The sequence below is a fragment of the Acipenser ruthenus genome, chromosome 41, assembly GCF_902713425.1.
Source record: "Acipenser ruthenus chromosome 41, fAciRut3.2 maternal haplotype, whole genome shotgun sequence".
NCBI classification, from domain to species: domain Eukaryota; kingdom Metazoa; phylum Chordata; class Actinopteri; order Acipenseriformes; family Acipenseridae; genus Acipenser; species Acipenser ruthenus.
The window spans coordinates 9,807,703-9,831,644 of record NC_081229.1 but is presented as its reverse complement, the minus strand read 5'-3'; the positions used below and the strand labels follow the sequence as shown (position 1 = coordinate 9,831,644).

At 41.6% G+C, this 23,942-nt stretch overlaps 1 pseudogene; it reads left to right on the top strand.

The window, feature by feature from the left end:
• LOC131696746 (zinc finger protein 850-like) overlaps positions 1–20,464 on the top strand; it is a 37,473-nt pseudogene extending 17,009 nt beyond the window's left edge.
• Positions 20,465–23,942: the final 3,478 nt, after the last annotated feature.

Here is a 23,942-nt window from a genome sequence, read left to right as displayed (position 1 = left end):
CCAGTCCGCCTCTCACTTCCTCCATTCATTTCCTTTGTAGGATGATATTATGTATAAAACACAATAATATATTTTAGCTCAAAGAGCCAGCTGCCCAACGTTTCGATATGTTGTACATATCTTTCTCAAGGGAGCCTGTGTTTGAATCCAAACATTGGAGGTATTTATAGGTTTTTGACGGCATGACAACTACTTGTTGTTGTTTACATTCAAACTCATGATTTATTCTTACATGATGTAATGGTGTTCTATATATTGTGACATCATTTTTACTTCTATCTTTGAATCTGTATTAATTCTAATTAACACTACTTTATATAAACTTATATTTTTATTATATCATGCAATGCTGGCTCTGAGGATCGGTCTAGATTTGGCCTCCCCAGCGCATCAGCATGCACAACTTTTAAGTGAATTTTGTTTATTTATTTAAATGTTATTTATTGAAGTTAATTATTTCATTCTTTTCTGTTGAGTCCCGCTGGCATAATCGTGTTCAGTCTATTTATCCATTTACTTTCTTTTATTCTTCTATAGTTCGCATTGTCTAATTTTAGCTGTTCTAATACTACAAACTTTACATCATTTATGTCATCATTTATATTACATCATTTATGTTTAGCAGACACCTTTATCCAAGACAACTTACAGAGACTATAGGGTGTGTGTGAACTATGCATAAACAGCGTCTCACCCGAAATACGGAGCACAAGGAGGTTAATAATAGGGTCCGAGTTATTTTCACATGTTTTTACTGTTAGATTTGTGGCTATAACTCTATTTATTTTTCTATTTACTTTATTTTTCTTAAAAATATTTCCCAACATAAAACCAATGTCACCTTACAATAATTGATTTAGAGTTTCAGTGTTTTAAAATAAAATATCAAACAGAACGAAATTTCAATGTACCATTTGTAATTCAGTAATATGAGAGAATTGGTCAGGGGTCTGAATACTTTTGCAAGGCACTATATATATATATATATATATATATATATATATATATATATAATGTGTGTGTGTGTAATATATGTGTATATATATGTATATGTATGTGTGTGTGTGTGTGTGTGTATATATATATATATATATATAATTATATATATTGGTGTGTGTATTATTGTATATATTGTGGCAGAGCAGGGATGGAGGCCTCAGCCTGCCAGCAGGGGGAGAGTTCTGGAAGGAGAAGAAGCGTTTTTCTGTGTGTGCTGTTTTGTTAGTTTTTGAAACCAGTGAAGGCAATGCCCAGCCTGGAAGCCGTATTTGTGTTGTAAGTTTTGTTTTGTGTTGATTGTTTGTGTTTGAAATCTTTTTGTTTTGGCCCTCGTGCCGGTTTATTTGGTGTATTTTGTTTAAATAAAAACTTTTTATTTTTGAACTTTTAAACTGTCTCCGAGCCTCACCCTCTGCCAATCTTGTCATATATATATATATATAATATAGTATGTGTGTTAAAATAGGTCCTTGTGCCTTTGATGTCGCCATTTCATTTATATTGATTTTGGGTGTTTAAATACATCGCACAGACTCTTACATCTCGATTTGTATTTCATTACTGACAGTTTATCAATTTTCCAAAAACTGGAGGTCATGCTGTTTTACTAAACATTTTTAAACTTAATACATAAACAATTACCATAACACACAGGATCGTAATATAGGGCCAATTGCAACGAACTTGCAGAGTTAGTACGGAGCTGCGTACAAAGTTGCGTACTTGCTAGTACGGTACTATCTCGGGATCATCCCCAGCTGCGTACTAAGTTAGTACCAATTGCATCGAAAAAAACAAGCGGATCAAAGTTGGAGACTAGCTGATCCCCAGATTTAGTACGGTACTGAGGATCAAGCATTGTTGTTGTTCCCAAACAGGATCTGAAGGGGGCTCTGAACCATTCTTACATTCATTCATTATCAGAACCGCTTCATCCTTTTACAGGGAGCCAGACACGGAGCAAGGCGGGGTGGCTCTGAATCAGAACATTTGAAATATTTGTAACAGTAATGTATGTATTTTACAATATTATGAGCTGATAATCATTTTTACAATGTTACAAATAGGCCGACAGTTACACATAAATATTAATTCTTCTCTAACATATATTTATATGTCTGCATGTAATAATAATTTTTTATTTATTTAAGATATATATGCATGGTAAAGTACTCCATATCAGGGCACACGGACTTCCTATAAAATACTCAACCAAGTGCAATGCCATGAAATAAACTAAGCTGGTTTAATGTTGACACTCAACACACACGGGCTGTTTCGACACCGTTGTCATTGGACCACAGGTAGTACAAAACAGGGAAGGGGTGGTATTCCGAAGACGTATCCTAGATAATCACTTCTAAAAACACCCTGAGAAGAGCACTGATTATTTTATTTTTCAATGTGCCCCCAGGTCCTAATACTTAAAATAACACTTAAATCACATTCTACCCACTGTGTCCCTACTCCTCAATATCTCTGCTCACCCCTAAGAACCACCAGTGTCGAGTCCTCTCAAATTAAAGGGAATGAAAAGACTTGCTGCCCCCCCGCCCCCCCCCCCAAAAACCTACTATCGCATCCTACAGGCTCTACATGCATGACTGTAATGCTGCCGACACCTTCCTTCACTATTAGTAGTTAACAGTATTGTAGTCGTAATGTAATTTTATGTTACTATTACAATATCCGTACAGGCAGCAGATGCTTCAAATATAGTGATGGCATATATATATATATGTGTGTATTATATGCACACATTATTATTTCAGCAAAAATCAACTGCCAGTACATTCTGGGACTTTCACATGTCTTCCACTATTCCTCTTAGTATGATATTAAAATTCTTAGTCCATAGCAAGAGTTAAACTAAGTTAGTCCCATACTTAGTGTCCTCTAGAGGACAGCAGCAGTTATTTTTGGCTTTGGTGCAATTGAGACCATTTTTAGTACGGCGTTGCGTACTAACCATGGGATCATCCCCAGTTAGTACGCTGCTTTCAGTTCAGTGCAGTTCACTCACTGAGGATAAAGGGAACATTGACTGATTTTGCCAGAAAATGCCATGGCAAAGATCCCACGTTGCAAATATATAAGCTATTAAGGACAGATGTTGTCGGCCCCTTGAATGGCCTTCATAACCCTGTATTTAAATAAATACATGCATTTGTTTTTCAGCAGCTACTAAACAGAATCCCGCGTGCTGCCATGGACAGTGTGAAGATGGAATCTATCCAGATTAAAGAGGAGTTCCCTGAACTTGAACTGGTCCCCATTAGAGTGGAGTTCTCTGGGCTGGCTTCCCTCCCCATTAAACAGGAGCTCTGTGTGGTGCAATGTGACAGCAGTCAGCCAGAGGTCTCTGAGATTAAAGCTGAGCACAATGAATTGGAGATCCCCCAGACAGAAGAACCCCTTCCTGTTAAACAAGAAGAGGTGCTGGAAACTGTCCGTATTAAACAGGAGCCCCCTGAAGTAGAGTTTGAGCACATGGAACCAGGGAAGGAAGAATCCGAGGACTTCAAACCAAACATCTCTGAGCTGGAGCCTGTACCCCTGCGGGAGTGTAGCGTGGTGCTGGAGAGAATCTGCGTGAGAGAGGAAGGCGCTGGAGAGGAAGGCTCTCCCAACAGCATGCAAGGAGGTGGAAAGGAAGACGGGCGCTCCCATTCAGAATGCAGTCTAGCAGGTGAGTGACTCCCAGTAGCTGTGACATTGTCATTCTAGATTGTGTGATATCCACAGTGTGGTTGAGAGGGAGGGAGGGAGCATGTAGGTTACATTACTAGCTATTTGTTTTTCCTGTACCACTCCAAACAGTTCAAGATAGGACTCAATACTGGTGAACTTCAGATACAGATATAATGTAGTCATTGCTCTGGGAGGGGGGGGGGATTATACCAAGGGGGAGAAACACTAAAGTACTGTATAGATCATTATAAATGTAAAGGCTTTAAGTTTATTTGCATTTTTAAGCTGTTGTAATGTATTGCAAGCCCCCACAGCTGAAATTCACATGCTTTTAATCCACTCCACCACCTGCTCTAAGCCAGGGATGGAAATAAGACTCCCATTGCATAGCAGATTCACCTATTCCAGGTTTTAAATAGATTCTGATTAGCTCCAATGTATAGGTAACAAGCACAGGTGTGTCTTATTAAACTGCTAGTAAAACCAGGAAGGGATCAAACTGCTATGCAAAGGGAGGCTTTTTTCCATCCCTGCCTAAGCCAGCAAGCAGTCCCTCTTACTTTCTTTCCTGTTCATATTTTCCAGTTTCCAGTCCAGCAGCTAAAGTGAGGGCAAGCGCTGGAGAATATCCTGACTGTGGGAAAGGTTTCACCCAGTTTGGGCATTTTAAAACACACCAGCGAACTGACGCAGAAAAGAAACCGTATTGCTGCTCTGACTGTGGAAAGAGTTTCAGTCAGTCAGGTAAACTGAAAACACACCAGCGAATTCACACAGGAGAGAAACCGTATTCCTGCACTCGCTGTGGAAAGAGTTTTAGTCAGTCAAACAACCTTGTTTCACACCAGCGAATTCACACAGGAGAGAAACCGTATTCCTGCTCTGACTGTGGAAAGAGTTTCAGTCATTCAAACAGCCTTGTTTCACACCAGCAAATTCACAGAGGAGAGAAACTGTATTGCTGCTCTGATTGTGGGAAGAGTTTCAGTCACTCAGGAACCCTGAAAGCACACCAGCAAATCCACACAGGAGGGAAAACATATTGTTGCTCTGACTGTGGGAAGAGTTTCAGTCATTCAAACAGCCTTCTTTTCCACCAGCGAATTCACACGGGAGAGAAACCGTATCGCTGCTCTGACTGCGGGAAGAGTTTCAGTCGGTCAGACAGCCTTGTTTCACACCAGCGAATTCACACGGGAGAGAAACCGTATCGCTGCTCTGACTGTGGGAAGAGTTTCAGTCGGTCAGGCAGCCTTGTTTCACACCAGCGAATTCACACAGGAGAGAAACCATATCGCTGCTCTGACTGTGGGAAGAGTTTCAGTTATTCAGGAAACCTGAAAGCACACCAGCGAATTCACACAGGAGAGAAACCGTATTACTGCTCTGACTGTGGGAAGAGTTTCAGTCGGTCAAACAACCTTGTTTAACACCAGCGAATTCACACAGGAGAGAAACCTTAAAGACTATGTTAATTGGGACTGTTCTATCATGAAGTAAAAAATGTCAACCTTGCATCATGGATTTGAAACAAAAACACTTTGGAAATGTGAAAAATCACCAAGTTATCAAAAGTACCCAGCCAGTTAAAGTAGAGATATCAAAAACACAAGACTAGCTTCAATAAACAATTGTGGCAACCTTGCTCAGCACCAAGCAACTGGGCACAACTGTAAAACCGATGAGGGCCAAGGTCGCCCCAATTTCACAATTTACACATTTCTCAGTTTTAATTCAGAAACCAATTGTTTCTACTAACTGGGCTTGTGTTTTTCATGCATTTGATCCGCTTTTACTGTGTCTGAAAAACACAAGCCAAGTTAGTAGAAACAATTGGTTTCTGAATTAAAAATGAGAAATGTGTAAATTGTGAAATTAATTGATTTATTATACAACACAATAGTAAGCAACGCTAAAACAACACCTATGTCTAACTTGTATTTAAATTAGCAAAATGTACTTTTTAAAGGTTGTTGTATCAAATGGAGTTCTATCGCTCTGCTTCTCTGAGTCGTTGTCAGTGCTGGAGCCTTCATCATGTGACGCAGCACCCAGGCAGACTCTGCATTCAGAGGATATAGAGGACTGCTGGGAAAGAGCCTTTTTGGTAGTGAAAAAAACATGAAAATAAAAAGTCACAACTAATCATGCATTTTTTAAAATGTCTAATGTTCAATAAATTTTATTTTTTAGATGTGTTTATTATTTTTATTTGTCATGATTTGTGTGTTTTAATGCTGCACAGAATTCCTGTTTAGCAAGATACTGGTTAATCTTCCCCTCTAGTTCCAGCTAGCACACAGCTCTCCTGGGTATTGCAACACTTCAGCATGTTTAGAGCTTGGATGCAGTACAGGGAGCTCCTCTTTAACTCTCTGAGGCCCCAGCCAAAACAACCACATGCAGAGCGCAGGCTGCTCTTAATATAAGCTTATCCTCACCGCTCTTTGGTCGGGCTTGAGTAGGTGATTTGCATAAATTTCCACCACTCGCACAGCACAGCGAGCCCGCAGGGGGCGGTGCACACACACACACACAGGAAAACAACAGGCAGCAGCTCATACACAGACGTTAGATGTAATTTTTAGTTTGTTTGAAAATGTTTAATTAATTTTAGCAATAAAAAGTGAGCTGTAATTGTAAGTCGCCCTGGATAAGGGCATCTACTAAGAAATAAATAAATAATTATTTTTTTAATTTTAACAATAAAAAGTGAGCTGAGGAAACAGTGTGAAACCAGCAAGTTATTTTATTAGCTGCAAGTGCAGCATTTCTGCTTCTGTGCTTCTGGCAGCATTTACAAGTGCTGGAACCAGGCAGCAGCAGAGAAGCAGACAGAGGGAAAAGGGAGTGACGTCACATCCGCAGACTGACCGCCGAACGGGGCTGGCCACAAACAACACAAGGAGAACACGTGCAAGGGAGGCAGCCGGGAACACAAGAGACAAGCAAACACAACACACGTGTGCAACCGCACACACACACAAAACAACAACACAATAAACAACAAACAATTCAAAAAATAAATTGTACAAGTCCCGCAAGGGCTGATGGGAATCCAGTCTCCTGGTTCTACTTCAACTAATTACGTTTGAACAACTAAAGTCAATTTGAATGTTCAACTAACTTAAAATGGAGGAAAGCAATTTGAGTTTTTTAAGTGAATGTAAATTGATTTCATTTATTTAGAATGACTTTGGGGGTCACAGTACATTGATATATATATATATACAGTGGTTAATTTATGCCAGGGCTGGCTGGGACTCAGCCCGGCACCTCTGGTCTTGACGAGGCAAAGCGCCGGCACCTCTTCAGCTATGAGATTTAAAAATGTCATAAAATGTTTTGCTCTCAAATGCGTTGTCTTCCAATTCTCAACAGAGTTCCATCCATTCTGCACGTTCTTGCGTGCGCTAAACAGAGACAGCGCTGTCACGTTACCATTTCAGCTGTGTGCTATAAACATGACACTGGCTGCGATAGAAGGGCTGCCACGCTCGTGTGTTGTTTGTTATACACAAATAAGCTTACTTGAGTTGAAAAACGTCTTGAACGATTAAAGCAAATTCCACACTACTGGGTTTGATTGAATGAGTCGCCCACAACAAGCTTCAATATGAAAGCTGAACATTAATTTCAATAAACACGTTTTTAATGAAAAACAAATTGTAGCCTACTTCACTATAGTAAAAACTGGCTTCTGTTATTTTAAATTTACCACTGCTTCCCATTATACCACTGCTTAATAACAGGAAGAACATTTTATTAAGGGTTAGTGTTGAAGTTAAACGCGTTGGTGCTGCCTGTCTCCCTATCCCCACGCAGGAACATTACCCTGCTAACCTCCCCTATTCAGCCATCAGCGGAGATGATTCAACCACGAACAGCGACATGGATGAGAATAGGAAAGTGGAGGAGGCTGACGTAGAGGATGAAGACATGGATATTGCAGAGTGATTGTAAATAATGAATACACTGTCAGTTACCTGAATAGGTTTTTCCTGGTATCTGCTGTAATATGGTGAGCTGTGTGTGTGTGTGTGTCGGGTTTACAGTCTACTTCAATTATATTCATCTGTGTTTTTTACTTTCATGTTTCCAAAGTGCAAAACAAAAACTACAACTGCAAAAGAGAAAAGGGAACCGATTATCAAGTGTAATAAAACTCTAAGATGTTATTTTGTAATGATTTATCAATGGAAATTAGAGGCATTGATACAGTACTGTATGTATTACAGCCGTTAAATATAAAAAGGATGTGAACTCTTTCTTGTGTTAGTTTTGAATGGACGCTGCGCCTCTATGGAGCTCAATGGAGCAGCTGAGACTCAGCTTAAAAGCATAAAAGGAAGGTTTTATCATAATATCCAGAAAGAGGTGAATAAAGAGTTGTGAAGGAAAGAGGAAAGAGCGTTGGATAGGTTAAGGATTGGGCAGAGTTCTTTAAATAAACATCTTTTAAGACTGGAGAAACATGAAGATGGAAAGTGTGAAAAATGTAAAGTAGCTGAAACAGTAGAACATTATTTATTCAAGTGTGAGAAATATGAGGAGCAGAGAAGGAAAGTGGAGAGGAGGCTGAGAGAAATGGAGGTATAGGAAGTCAATATAAAGAACTTGCTGGGGAAAGAGGACGGGAGACTGAATAGAGAAAGGATACTAACGAAATATATAAAGGAAACAGGAAAAGAAGGGAAGTTATAATAAATAAAGATGACAGAAAAATAAAGTAAAACAAAGACACACAAAGGAGTAGAGATGGAGGGCGCTCATCATCTAATATAATAGATGGGATGCGTCCTATAGATTAACCAGAAGAAGAGCCTCCGCCTCGGAGCATGCGCACAAACTGCATCCGGGAACGCGGCGCTGCTGGCGTTTCAAACACACAGCAGGAGGTAAACACGGAGCCCTGCGGAGGATTTTATATTTGTGTGTTTAGTTAAACGATATTACATACCCGTTTGTAAGGCGTGGACGAGACTAAAAGGTAAGTTACAGTATTATTCATTTTAATTGAAGGTTGTTTGTTTGTGACGCGCGCGCGTGTGAGACTCTTTGTTTGTTAAATGAACAGGCGTGACGTCATCAACAACACCGAGTCCATTTAAAATATAACAATTAAACTATAATATAACAATTTAATCAATAAAAAATAAGCTACCGACGTTTTTATCTCCGTGAAGCTAGCAACAACTTCACTTCCGGCGTATGCTGCTTCCGCATCTCGATGTCGAAACCGGCTGTTTTTTTCCAAAATAAAAGTCCCTCCATCCTGTCACTCTCATATAACGACTGAAAGAGACAGTAAAAGCAGCAGCAAGAAGTATACATTGCTCATCATGCATTATTCATTTAATTATTAATATTATTTTTAAGAATGTTATTAATGACCAAGGTCTCCTGTATGTGTGTATATATATATATATATATATATATATATATATATATATATATATATATATATATATATATAGTTGTTTTTGCATATACTGTATAAATTACTGTAACCTATAAATGCAAAAACAAGATGATAAATGATCATTTATTAGGCTTAATATATGTTAACAGAGACCAAGACTTCAACACCAGGTAATTTATTATTTATTAATTGATTTTGCTCTGTAGGAATGAGAGAGGCTACTTCTGAAATAATAATAATTTGGGAGTCACTGCCTTAAACAATGTAATAATAATCTTGAGTTGTATAGTGCAATCAATGTGTAATACAGTGGCTCAAAGCGCTTTACAAGCAGAATCCAGCAGAGTGAAGTACAGAAACATACAGTACAATTATTAAAAGCAGCCCAAAGCACTTGGTAAGCAGAATACAGAATAAAATACAGAAATAGAAAAAAGTACTATTAATAATAAAAAATATATATAAAAACGCTTTTAAACAAGATTTATTATTATTATTATTATTATTATTATTTATTTCTAAGCAGACACCCTTATCCAGGGCGACTTACAATTGTTACAAGATATCATATTATTTCACATATCCTGTTATTAAAAGTGCATTCACTTAAATAAACTGATTAAAATGAAAATAATGTAGAAGCTTATTGTATTGTAAGCAATGGATTCTCCATTATACGGCAGTGGTTCACACCACAGACCAAGAAAGTGCTCCACATCACTCAGTGGGTACCAGCACAAAACCATTTTTGCTGGTGATGCTGGAGCAAATAAAAAGATCATTTTCTTTTTAGTGTTGATGTGTTTTTTTAAGCCATCTCATTCAAGTTTGTACCTTTAATGACTGCTGGTGTAGACCCCCATACTAATGGAAATAAGATGTGTCTTATAGGATTCTGTTAACACATACTAAGGTATGCTGTGAATGAGTACAAACATACAGTATAGCTGTTCAAGTGAAAACACGAAAATAATCTATGTGACTTGCATACCTTCAGAAATGCATTGCTAATAATGTATTATCTATGTGTTTAAATCTCTTTTTAGTTTGTGATGGTACTTGGCAACTAGAGGGTTGTGTATTTCAGCCATTCCTGAAAAAATTAAGGATTGTAACTCAGTAAAAGGGGGTTCAAATGTAATGACCAGACTCGTAGTGAATAGAAAATAGGGTTGGTTGTGCCAGATTTACGTCCCTGCTATTGTTGCTGGGGTTTTAGTAATGCTCGGGTGCTGAAAACATGACATTTTAGCTGGTCGGTTGTGTATTTCAGTCAGTCCTAAAAATTGAAATGTGTTTGTTTTTTTATTGCTTTGTTTAACATCATGAATGGCATTTGCAATTACTGTATAATCTAATGGATTTGCTTTTTTTCCTTTATGTTTTTTGTGTTTGGTTGTGGTTGGACTTCCTCCCTTAAGTTTAGTAATATTCAGTGTAATGTTTAGTGTATTCATCACACCTGCACCTGCAGTCCTACCTCTCTCCTGTAGTCTTACTTCCATGCTTCACACCTGTAGTCTTACCTCCCTCCTTCACCTGAGCTGTAGTCCTACCTACCTCCTTCTCCATCACCTCACCTGTAATCAGCCCTACTTCCTTATTAGACACCTTTTTTTAAGACCGTTCACCCTTCACTTTGTTTTTATATACAATCCACGTTAATGTAATGTAATTCAGCTACACATTGAGGAAATGTAATTCAGATAATAGCACAGAACTGACAATCACTCAGATTGTTTTGCATATTTTATTGTCTAATGCCAAAGAACATCAAATTAAAACAACACAAATGAAGTTTTAATACTTGCAGACATCATCGCCAGGAATAGCTCCTCCGCTGCCTTCTCGGTGGTAGCGTGCTTCACCTCGGCCCACTGGAAAGGATCAGCTCTGCTGATTACTGGTGCTGACCCTCTCACAACCAGACGTGGAGTGAGGCCAGGTTTACTGCTCTGCAAACCTGCTGATCGCTGGTGCTGACCCTCTCACAACCACACGTGGAGTGAGGCCAGGTTTACTGCTCTGCAAACCTGCTGATCACTGGTGCTGACCCTCTCACAACCACACGTGGAGTGAGGCCAGGTTTACTGCTCTGCAAACCTGCTGATCACTGGTGCTGACCCTCTTGCAACCACACGTGGAGTGAGGCCAGGTTTACTGCTCTGCAAACCTGCTGATCGCTGGTGCTGACCCTCTCACAACCACACGTGGAGTGAGGCCAGGTTTACTGCTCTGCAAACCTGCTGATCACTGGTGCTGACCCTCTCACAACCACACGTGGAGTGAGGCCAGGTTTACTGCTCTGCAAACGTGCTGATTACTGGTGCTGACCCTCTCACAACCACACGTGGAGTGAGGCCAGGTTTACTGCTCTGCAAACCTGCTGATCGCTGGTGCTGACCCTCTCACAACCACACCTGGAGTGAGGCCAGGTTTACTGCTCTGCAAACCTGCTGATCACTGGTGCTGACCCTCTCACAACCACACGTGGAGTGAGGCCAGGTTTACTGCTCTGCAAACCTGCTGATCGCTGGTGCTGACCCTCTCACAACCACACGTGGAGTGAGGCCAGGTTTACTGCTCTGCAAACCTGCTGATCGCTGGTGCTGACCCTCTCACAACCACACGTGGAGTGAGGCCAGGTTTACTGCTCTGCAAACCTGCTGATCGCTGGTGCTGACCCTCTCACAACCACACGTGGAGTGAGGCCAGGTTTACTGCTCTGCAAACCTGCTGATCCCTGGTGCTGACCCTCTCACAACCACACGTGGAGTGAGGCCAGGTTTACTGCTCTGCAAACCTGCTGATCGCTGGTGCTGACCCTCTCACAACCACACGTGGAGTGAGGCCAGGTTTACTGCTCTGCAAACGTGCTGATTACTGGTGCTGACCCTCTCACAACCACACGTGGAGTGAGGCCAGGTTTACTGCTCTGCAAACCTGCTGATCGCTGGTGCTGACCCTCTCACAACCACACCTGGAGTGAGGCCAGGTTTACTGCTCTGCAAACCTGCTGATCGCTGGTGCTGACCCTCTCACAACCACACGTGGAGTGAGGCCAGGTTTACTGCTCTGCAAACCTGCTGATCGCTGGTGCTGACCCTCTCACAACCACACCTGGAGTGAGGCCAGGTTTACTGCTCTGCAAACGTGGTGATCGCTGGTGCTGACCCTCTCACAACCACACGTGGAGTGAGGCCAGGTTTACTGCTCTGCAAACCTGCTGATCGCTGGTGCTGACCCTCTCACAACCACACGTGGAGTGAGGCCAGGTTTACTGCTCTGCAAACCTGCTGATCACTGGTGCTGACCCTCTCACAACCACACGTGGAGCGAGGCCAGGTTTACTGCTCTGCAAACCTGCTGATCGCTGGTGCTGACCCTCTCACAACCACACGTGGAGCGAGGCCAGGTTTACTGCTCTGCAAACCTGCTGATCGCTGGTGCTGACCCTCTCACAACCACACGTGGAGTGAGGCCAGGTTTACTGCTCTGCAAACCTGCTGATTACTGGTGCTGACCCTCTCACAACCACACGTGGAGTGAGGCCAGGTTTACTGCTCTGCAAACCTGCTGATCGCTGGTGCTGACCCTCTCACAACCACACGTGGAGTGAGGCCAGGTTTACTGCTCTGCAAACCTGCTGATCGCTGGTGCTGACCCTCTCACAACCACATGTGGAGTGAGGCCAGGTTTACTGCTCTGCAAACCTGCTGATCGCTGGTGCTGACCCTCTCACAACCACACGTGGAGTGAGGCCAGGTTTACTGCTCTGCAAACCTGCTGATCGCTGGTGCTTACCCTCTCACAACCACACGTGGAGTGAGGCCAGGTTTACTGCTCTGCAAACCTGCTGATCACTGGTGCTGATCCTCTCACAACCACACGTGGAGTGAGGCCAGGTTTACTGCTCTGCAAACCTGCTGATCACTGGTGCTGACCCTCTCACAACCACACGTGGAGTGAGGCCAGGTTTACTGCTCTGCAAACCTGCTGATCGCTGGTGCTGACCCTCTCACAACCACACGTGGAGTGAGGCCAGGTTTACTGCTCTGCAAACCTGCTGATCACTGGTGCTGATCCTCTCACAACCAGACGTGGAGTGAGGCCAGGTTTACTGCTCTGCAAACCTGTTGTTGCTGGTTTGGTCTCTTGTGCAGTAAACAGTAAGCTGCACACCACATGAGCTGTGCAAGGAGATTCATTCCACAGTCATCACTGAGATGTACACCATCAGTACACCACAGATCTGAGCATGTGACGGGGAAGTGTTCAGATATTGAGAGGTATCGGACCTTCATGCACAGCCATGGTTTTCCTGGCACAACAGATCTTAAAGCCCAAGGTCAACGATAAGCTGGGTCAGAAAATCTAATACTTCCACCTACCAACAGGGAGCTTAAACAGGGTTACATTAACATACAAAGAATAAAATATCCCTATTGTTTTAGTTACAATCATTATTTTATTTTTGAGTGAATTAGTTACATTTAACCCCCTTTTATTGAGTTATAATCTTTAATTTTTTCAGGAATGGCTGAAATACACAACCTACCAGTCAAAATGTCGTGTTTTCAGCACCCGAGCACTACTAAAACCCCAGCAACAATAGCAGGGACGTAAATCTGGCACAACCAACCCTATTTTCTATTCACTATGAGTCTCTTCATTACATTTCATCCGCCTTTTACTGAGTTACAATCCTTAATTTTTTCAGGAATGTATGAAATATACACATGACAGATTTTTACATACAAAATATATAATATAATAGAAATACAAACAAATAGAAATACAATAAGCAACATAAACAAAAATAAAGATAAATACAGTAAGGCATTTTTTTAGCAGATTATTTGAGACTTTTATTTTGAAATACGCGTAAACTGACCTATATATATATATATATATATATATATATATATATATATATATATATATATATAAATAATTAGTTTAGCAGACGCCTTTATCCAAGGCAACTTACAGAGACTATAGGGTATGTGTGAACTATGCATACACAGCGTCTCACCCGTAATACGGAGCACAAGGAGGTTAATAATAGGGTCCGAGTTATTTTCACATGTTTTTACTGTTAGATTTGTGGCTATAACTCTTTAATTATAAAGGTTACAGGTATACGTCATACGTGAAATTGGAACAAATTGGACACAAAATAAAGCAATTATGGCCATATATACAAAAGGGACAAAAAAGCAACCAAAAAAAAAAAAGATTAACTGAAAATGTGCAAAAGAAAAAAACAAAAAACATTCAAATGGTTTGTCCGAGGCACCCTGATTATGTGGCACACGATGGGGCTGCTCACTGTGGCTTGAATAGCCAGCAAGGTGGCAACCAGGACAACATAACCCTAAACAGCTCCCGACATCTGAGCCACAAACATGGGAGATATATATATATATATATGTGTGTGTGTGTATATATATATGTGTGTGTGTGTGTGTGTGTATATATACAGTGCCTTGCAAAAGTATTCAGACCCCTGACCAATTCTCTCATATTACTGAATTACAAATGGTACATTGACATTTCGTTCTGTTTGATATTTTATTTTAAAACACTGAAACTCAAAATCAATTATTGTAAGGTGAGATTGGGAAATATTTTTAAGAACAATAAAACAAACTGAAATATCTTGCTTGCATAAGTATTCAACCACCACACATTAATATTTGGTAGAGCCACCTTTTGCTGCAATAACAGCTTTAAGTCTTTTGGGGTAAGTATGTACCAGCTTTGCACACAGTGTCGGCCAAAAAGCAACACTCTCATGCTTTCTTGCAAACTCCAGACGTGCTTTCAGATGGTACTTTTTGAGTAACGGCTTCTTTCTTGCCACCTTCCCATACAGGCCAGTGTTATACAGAGCTCTTGATATGGTTGACTGGTGCACCATTACTCCACTCCCAGCCACTGAACTCTGTAGCTCCTTCAAAGTGATTGTTGGCCTCTCTGTGGCTTCTCTCACAAGTCTCCTTCTTGTTTGAGCGCTGAGTTTTGAGGGACGGCCTTTTCTTGGCAGTGCCTGGGTGGTGTGATGCAGCTTCCACTTCCTGATTATTGATCCAACTGTGCTCACTGGGATAGCCAAACACTTGGATATTATTTTGTACCCTTTCCCTGATCTATGCATTTGTATTACTTTATATCTATCTTCTATAGAATGCTCTTTGGTCTTCATTTTCCTTCAGATTCACAGCCTGACCAATGATCCTTCAACAGTGGGGTTTTTATGCAGAAAATGTGACAGCAACTTTAATGGTTCACAGGTGGAGGCCAATGGTAAGGTAATTGTGTCCTCGTTAGGGCAATTTCTTTCATCGGTGTAAACTGGGAGCTTCCACAGCACAAGGGTTGAATACTTATGCAAGCAAGATATTTCAGTTTATTTCTTAAAAATATTTCCCAACATAAAACCAATGACATCCTTACAATAATTGATTTTGAGTTTCAGTGTTTTAAAATAAAATATCAAACAGAACGAAATGTCAATGTACCATTTGTAATTCAGTAATATGAGAGAATTGGTCAGGGGTCTGAATACTTTTGCAAAGCACTGTATATGTGTGTATTATATGCACACATTATTATTTCAGCAAAAATAAACTGCCAGTACATTCTGGGACTTTCACATGTCTTCCACTATTCCACTTAGTACGATACTAAAATTCTTAGTCCATGGCAAGAGTTAAACTAAGTTAGTCCCGTACTTGGTATCCTCTAGAGGGCAGCAGCAGTTATTTTTGGCTTCGGTGCAATTGATACCTTTTTTAGTACGCAGCTGGGGACTAACTTCAGCCTCCAAGTTCGTTGCAATTGGTATTTAACTTGCGCACTAGTTTAGTACGGAGCTGCGTACTAACCACGGGATCATCCCCAGTTAGTACGCTGCTTTCAGTTCAGTGCAGTTGACCCACTGAGGATAAAGGGAACATTGACTGATTCTGCCAGAAAATGCCACGACAAAGATCCCACGTTGCAAATATATCAGCAAACGAGAGACTAAAAGATTTTCATTGCTTTGCTTTGAACACTGTGAAGGTGACGGCCGATGCGATCCACAGGGGAAATTCGACATTGACTTGTTTTGGTCATCGACAGCTGACCGTCTTCTTAATGTGAAAACATTAGCTTTCAGATACATCGATGCAGTAAATACAGCCGATGCCGAGCGCAGCACCTCGCTGTGGAATCTTGTCCTGTCCGATCGGAGGCCTTCTCTTTCGGAAGACAAACTGAAGGAGCTGGTGTTCCTTTATATCAATCATGGAATTTAGAAAAAAATCCATTGTTTTCTAGTTATTATTTTTTAACTTATGCTAGTATTTTCATATTCAGTATGAGAGAAGAACCCAATACAACTGCACAATAGTTTTGTTACTTTGCACACACTTGTACAGAGATACTGCATCATTTTGAATATTTTTTTTTCTGTGCATAATTCCCTGGGGTGTAAGAGATTCGAAAGACTTTAAGAGAAGATTCAGGCAGTTAAGAGCATGAGAGTGCATTGTCAGATTGTGTGTGTGCTTTTCTTCTTTATTTAAAAGTGGTTTCTGTGAAGTGGTATGGTTTATATATTGCTTATGCTGCTTTAGTATTGACTTCAATATAATGCATACTGTATGTTTTCTAGGTTTGAAAGTGCTGTTGAAAAAGTTACTGAAGTTTATTGTAGTTTAGAATAAAAAAAAAATAATCAGGAACCTTTTTGTGACTTTTTGCCCCTAGAAGGATGTTATTAGAATAATCGTAACTGATAATTGATAATCAAATTGACTTGTAAAAGTGATAATGTCTCATCACTAATCCATGCCTCCGATATGATACGCTAGTCATTCACAATACAGATGTAGCTTGTAGATTCACAATGTAGATGTAGGAGGCTGTGTGGTCCAGTGGTTAAAGAAAGGGGCTTGGAACCAGAAGATCCCCGGTTCAAATCCCACCTCAGCCACTGACTCACTGTGTGACCCTGAGCAAGTCACTTAACCTCCTTGTGTTCCGTCTTTCGGGTGAGATGTAGTTGTAAGTGACTCTGCAGCTGATGCATAGTTCACACACCCTAGTCTCTGTAAGTCGCCTTGGATAAAGGCGTCTGCTAAATAAACAAATAATAATAATAATAATAATAATAAAATAGCAGAGTGAAAAAATAAAAATGAATCTCTGTCAACTTTCCCCTGTGTAGTCAGTCTATATCAAAAAGTGTTCTCTTAGGAGGTATTCCTATATGCAGAGACTACTGGGTATGTTCCAAATCTGAAACAAATGTTAGAACATGTTGCTCGAAAGAAATCTGCAATAAATAATATATGGAATGGATACATTATGTAAACGTTTCAACAGATAAAATCCTCTGGTATTATGAAGTTATTATAAGAAATTGTATGTCCTTTCATTAGCAAAGCCACCCCTGCTATTAAGGACAGATGTTGTCGACCCCTTGAATGGCCTTCATAACCCTGTATTTAAATAAATACATGCATTTGTTTTTCAGCTATTAAACAGAATCCCGTGTGCTGCCATGGACAGTGTGAAGATGGAATCTGTCCAGATTAAAGAGGAGTTCCCTGAACTTGAACTGGTCCCCATTAGAGTGGAGTTCTCTGGGCTGGCTTCCCTCCCCATTAAACAGGAGCTCTGTGAGATGCAATGTGACAGCAGTCAGCCAGAGGTCTCTGACATTAAAGCTGAGCACATTGAATTGGAGATCCCCCATACAGAAGAACCCCTTCCTGTTAAACAAGAAGAGGTGCTGGAAACTGTCCGTATTAAATGGGAGCCCCTTGAAGTAGAGTTTGAGCACATGGAACCAGTGAAGGAAGAATCTGAGGACTTCAAACCAAACATCCCTGAGCAGGAGCCTGTACGCCTGCGGGAGTGTAGCGTGGTGCTGGAGAGAATCTGCGTGAGAGAGCAAGGCGCTGGAGAGGAAGGCTCTCCCAACAGCATGCAAGGAGGTGGAAAGGAAGACGGACGCTCCCATTCAGAATGCAGTCTAGCAGGTGAGTGACTCCCAGTAGCTGTGACATTGTCATTCTAGATTGCGTGATATCCACAGTGTGGTTGAGAGGGAGGGAGGGAGCATGTAGGTTACATTACTAGCTGTTTGTTTTTTGCTGTACCACTCCAACCAGTTCAAGATAGGACTCGCTACTGGTGAACTTCAGATACAGGTAGAATGTAGTCATTGCTCTGGGAGTGGGGAGAATTATACCAAGGATTAGAAACACTAAAGTACTGTATATATCATTATAAATATTCAGTGTAACAGTATATGGATATTTTTGTAAATGCGTAAAGTAATGCTATTTAAAGATATAATTGTAGCATGTGTTGGAGGAAATAGACCTGAAACGTCACAGGAGGTCTTTGAAGGCAGATTTTGATCCCAGGGCTCGGTTTCACCAGCATCAGTCTTTACTGACTGCTTTTACACATAAAGCAGAGATGCCAACAGCTACGATTTGGCTGAAGCAGATACTATTTGGGAGGTTCTGCTGCAGCGCTACGTCAAAGAGGTATAATACTGTAACTTGTATTAAATAAATAGATGATGTGTACTTTACTGACTGCTTTTACACATAAAGTAAAGGCTTTGTTTAGTTGTTTTTTTTAAGCTGTTGTAACCTATTGCAAGCCCCCACAGCTGAAATTCACATGTTTTAATACACTCCCCCACCTGCCCTAAGCCAGGGATGGAAATAAGACTCCTGTTGCATAGCAGATTCACCTGTTCCAGGTTTTAAAATGAGCCTGATTAGCCCCAATGTATAGGTAACAAGCACAGGTGTGTCTTATTAAACTGCTAGTAAAACCAGGAGGGGATCAAACTGCTATGCAAGGGGAGCTTATTTCCATCCCTGCCTAAGCCAGCAAGCAGTCCCTCTTACTTTCCTGTTCGTATTTTCCAGGTTCCAGTCCAGCAGCTAAAGCGAGGGCGGGCGCTGGAGAATATCCTGACTGTGGGAAAGGTTTCACCCAGTTAGAGCATTTTAAAACACACCAGCGAACTCACACAGGAGAGAAACCGTATCACTGTTCTGACTGTGGGAAGAGTTTTAGTAGGTCAGGAAACATGAAAGCACACCAGCGAATTCACACAGGAGAAAAAACGTATTGCTGCTCTGACTGTGGGAAGAGTTTCAGTCAGTCCGGACACCTTGTTTCACACCAGCAAATTCACACAGGTGAGAAACCGTATCGCTGCTCTGACTGTGGGAAGAGTTTCATTAGGTCAAGAGACATGAAAACACACCAGCAAATTCACACAGGAGAGAAACCGTATCGCTGCTCTGACTGTGGGAAGAGTTTCAGTTACTCAGGAGACATGAAAAAACACCAGCGAATTCACACAGGAGAGAAACCATATTCCTGCTCTGACTGTGGGAAGAGTTTCAGTCAGTCCGGACACCTTGTTTCGCACCAGCAAATTCACACAGGAGAGAAACCGTATCGCTGCTCTGACTGTGGGAAGAGTTTCAGTTACTCAGGAGACATGAAAAAACACCAGCGAATTCACACAGGAGAGAAACCATATTCCTGCTCTGACTGTGGGAAGAGTTTCAGTCAGTCCGGACACCTTGTTTCACACCAGCGAATTCACACAGGAGAGAAACCGTATCGCTGCTCTGACTGTGGGAAGAGTTTCAGTTACTCAGGAGACATGAAAAAACACCAGCGAATTCACACAGGAGAGAAACCATATCACTGTTCTGACTGTGGGAAGAGTTTCAGTCATTCAAACAACCTTGTTTCGCACCAGCGAATTCACACAGGAGAGAAACCGTATCACTGCTCTGACTGTGGGAAGAGTTTCAGTTACTCAGGAGACATGAAAAAACACCAGCGAATTCACACAGGAGAGAAACCATATTCCTGCTCTGACTGTGGGAAGAGTTTCAGTCATTCAAACAACCTTGTTTCGCACCAGCGAATTCACACAGGAGAGAAACCGTATCGCTGCTCTGACTGTGGGAAAAGGTTCCATCTTAAACAAGGACTTCAAAAACACCAGCGAATTCACAGAAGAGAGAAACCTTAAAGACTATGTTAATTGGGACTGTTCTATCATGAAGAAAAAAATGTTAACCTTGCATTATGAATTTGAAACAAAAACACTTTGGAAATGTGAAAAAACGCCAAGTTCTCAAAAGAGCCCAGCCATTTAAAGTAGAGATATCAAAAACACAAGACAAGTTTCATGAAACCATTGGGGCAACCTTGCTCAGCAGAAAGCAAACAGGCACAACTGTAAAACCGATGAGGTCCAAGGTTGCCCCAGTTGTTTCTTCTAACTTGTATGAAAAACACAAGTTAACTTGGGAGAAACAATTGGGGCAACCTTGGCTAGCACCAAGCAAATAGGCACAACTATCAAAGAGGTGGGGGCCAAGGTTGCCCCAATTTCACAACTAACACATTTCTCAGTTTTAATTCAGAAACCAAGTGTTTCTACTAACTTGGCTTGTGTTTTTCAGACACAGTAAAAGCAGATCAAATGCATGAAACAATTGGTTTCTGAATTAAAACTGAGAAATGTGTTAATTGTGAAATTAATTTATAAAGGAGGGACGAAAAGTCAGACGAAAACCAGAAGCCCAAATATTATGTAATGCAATGTAAGGTCTCTCTGAGAATTATTATTTATTTATTTTTTTTAAAGAAAAATAATCTTCCAACTGAATGTGCATTTAAGATTGAGTTCTAGCGCTCTGCCTCTCTGAGTCCTTCTCAGTGCTGGAGATTGAGTTCCAGCGCTCTGCCTCTCTGAGTCCTTCTCGGCGCTGGAGATTGAGTTCTAGTGCTCTGCCTCTCTGAGTCCTTCTCAGTGCTGGAGATTGAGTTCTAGCGCTCTGCCTCTCTGAGTCCTTCTCAGTGCTGGAGATTGAGTTCCAGTGCTCTGCCTCTCTGAGTCCTTCTCAGTGCTGGAGATTGAGTTCTAGCGCTCTGCCTCTCTGAGTCCTTCTCAGTGCTGGAGATTGAGTTCTAGCGCTCTGCCTCTCTGAGTCCTTCTCAGTGCTGGAGATTGAGTTCTAGCGCTCTGCCTCTCTGAGTCGTTCTCAGCGCTGGAGATTGAGTTCTAGCGCTCTGCCTCTCTGAGTCCTTCTCAGTGCTGGAGATTGAGTTCCAGTGCTCTGCCTCTCTGAGTTCAACAAGGATGTTTTAGTATTTTGGAAAAAAAAATATCTTAAAACAACCAATCAGCAAGGAGTAATTTTGTCCTCGGACATTAAATTTACATTTGTTTACAAAACCTGATGTGTGATACAATGCTGCAGGAACTTTCTCAAGCTCTGAATATTTTTTAAAGATTTACACAAACATTGCCAACATATTTGAGGCCTAATTCCTTTTTTGAGGTGCAGGCACCCCAGCACGCAAGCCCCTGCAGGACCAACAGCACCAATTAGGCGGCAAGTCGACAAAACTCCTTCATCGTGCCAAGAATGGAAAGAAAACCAGGGTTTAGAAACAACCGCAACGATAAACAAACAAAAAAAGAAACAACATTCATTTATTACATTCTGGAATGAAAATGATATTCAGACTTTGTTTAATAAAGTTTTTTTCCCTTTCTGCCTGTTCTTTGTTTCTCTTTCCATTGTTTTCAAATGTACAATCATCTGGGGGAATAAAAACGCTCTTCCCATGGTCTGACACCTCAGTGGCCAATGACAAAGCATTACATCACAGCCAGCCAATGAAATTCAACATTACATTTAGGTTGCTTTTTCAGAGCAGCCGGCGAATCAAATAGCACTAATTTGCTTTCAGTTCAGGCTTCCACTTTGCAGTCATCCACATGTCTTTTATTCGCTCAAAATAAACAGGTGCTGTTATTAACTTCTTATTAAATTATGAACACAGAAAACAAGCTGTAAAAGTATGTGTGACAGTGAAGCTTTTTGTTAATAATCAGAGGTTTGCTAGTTATATTCCTGGATATTAATAGTTAAGACATTTTATAATAATAATAATCTTTATTTTATAAAGCTCCTAGATGCACGCATCTCAAAGCGTACAAACACAGAAACCACAGAGAAGCATCTATCCATGCAGCATATTAAGAGTATACATAATATAACAAGAAATTACACAAATGAAAAACCAAACCATGATCAAAATGTCTGAACGTACCCATCATTCCCCGGGGCGCATGACGGCTCTCTGCGGCTCTGAGTGGAGGAGGCTGAAGTAGAGATGTTGCAGAGTGATTGTAAATAATGAATACACTGTCAGTTACCTGAATAGGTTTTTCCTGGTATCTGCTGTAATATTGTGAGCTGTGTGTGTGTGTGTGTCGGGTTTACAGTCTACTTCAATTATATTCATCTGTGTTTTTTACTTTCATGTTTCCAAAGTGCAAAACAAAAACTACAACTGCAAAAGAGAAAAGGGAACCGATTATCAAGTGTAATAAAACTCTAAGATGTTATTTTTGTAATGATTTATCAATGGAAATTACAGAGGCATCGATACAGTACTGTATGTATTACAACCGTTAAATAAAAAAAAAAGCATTCTTGTAGTGTTAGTTTTTAGCAGTGTGGTTATCTACATGTTCAGAGTTGTTGTGTTTACCCGCTGCCCCGGCCTGCTGAAGACTAAGCCGTGTAGAGTGTGTTTTAATGACCCCTGCAGGCACACACCACCATGCAACCCCTGCAGGCACACACCGCCATGCAACCCCTACATGCATACACCACCATGCAACCCCTACACACACACACCACCATGCATCCCCTGCACACACACACACCACCATGCAACCCCTACACGCACACACCACCATGCAACCCCTGCACACACACACCACCATGCAACCCCTGCACACACACACACCACCATGCATCCCCTGCACACACACACACCACCATGCAACCCCTGCACGCACACACCACTATGCAACCCCTGCACGCACACACCACCATGCAACCCCTGCAGGCACACACCCACCATGCAACCCCTGCACGCACACACCACCATGCAACCCCTGCAGGCACACACCCACCATGCAACCCCTACACACACACACCACCATGCATCCCCTGCACACACACACACCACCATGCAACCCCTACACGCACACACCACCATGCAACCCCTGCACACACACACCACCATGCAACCCCTGCACACACACACACCACCATGCATCCCCTGCACACACACACACCACCATGCAACCCCTGCACGCACACACCACTATGCAACCCCTGCACGCACACACCACCATGCAACCCCTGCAGGCACACACCCACCATGCAACCCCTGCACGCACACACCACCATGCAACCCCTGCACGCACACACCACCATGCAACCCCTGCACACACACACACCACCATGCAACCCCTGCACACACACACCACCATGCAACCCCTGCACGCACACACCACCATACAACCCCTGACCCCCCTATGAAAATGGGGCCCCGCCGCAAAATAAAATCAAGTTCCTAACCCCCACAGAACCTGAGATACGCCCTGTCAAAAATGTCCAAAAACTACCCTTTTCGGGGTCATATCTCCATGACCCCGGGTCCTAGAAACCGGGTTGAACTTCCTAGGGTCATGTCTGGGGGCCCTCTCTCACAGGGAGCCACCCGTTTTCAAATGGTACATTTTCAACAAATTTACACATTTTCAGCATGATGGCATGTCAAGGTTGCATTTCCAATATCTTTTGAGCTCCAGGTTGGCAAAAAAAGTCTAAATTGGTGTCCTTTCTAGCTGGGGACACGTCGCTTGGAGGGATCGACAGGGGACACAAGGTGGACCTCCGTACTGATTTTCAAG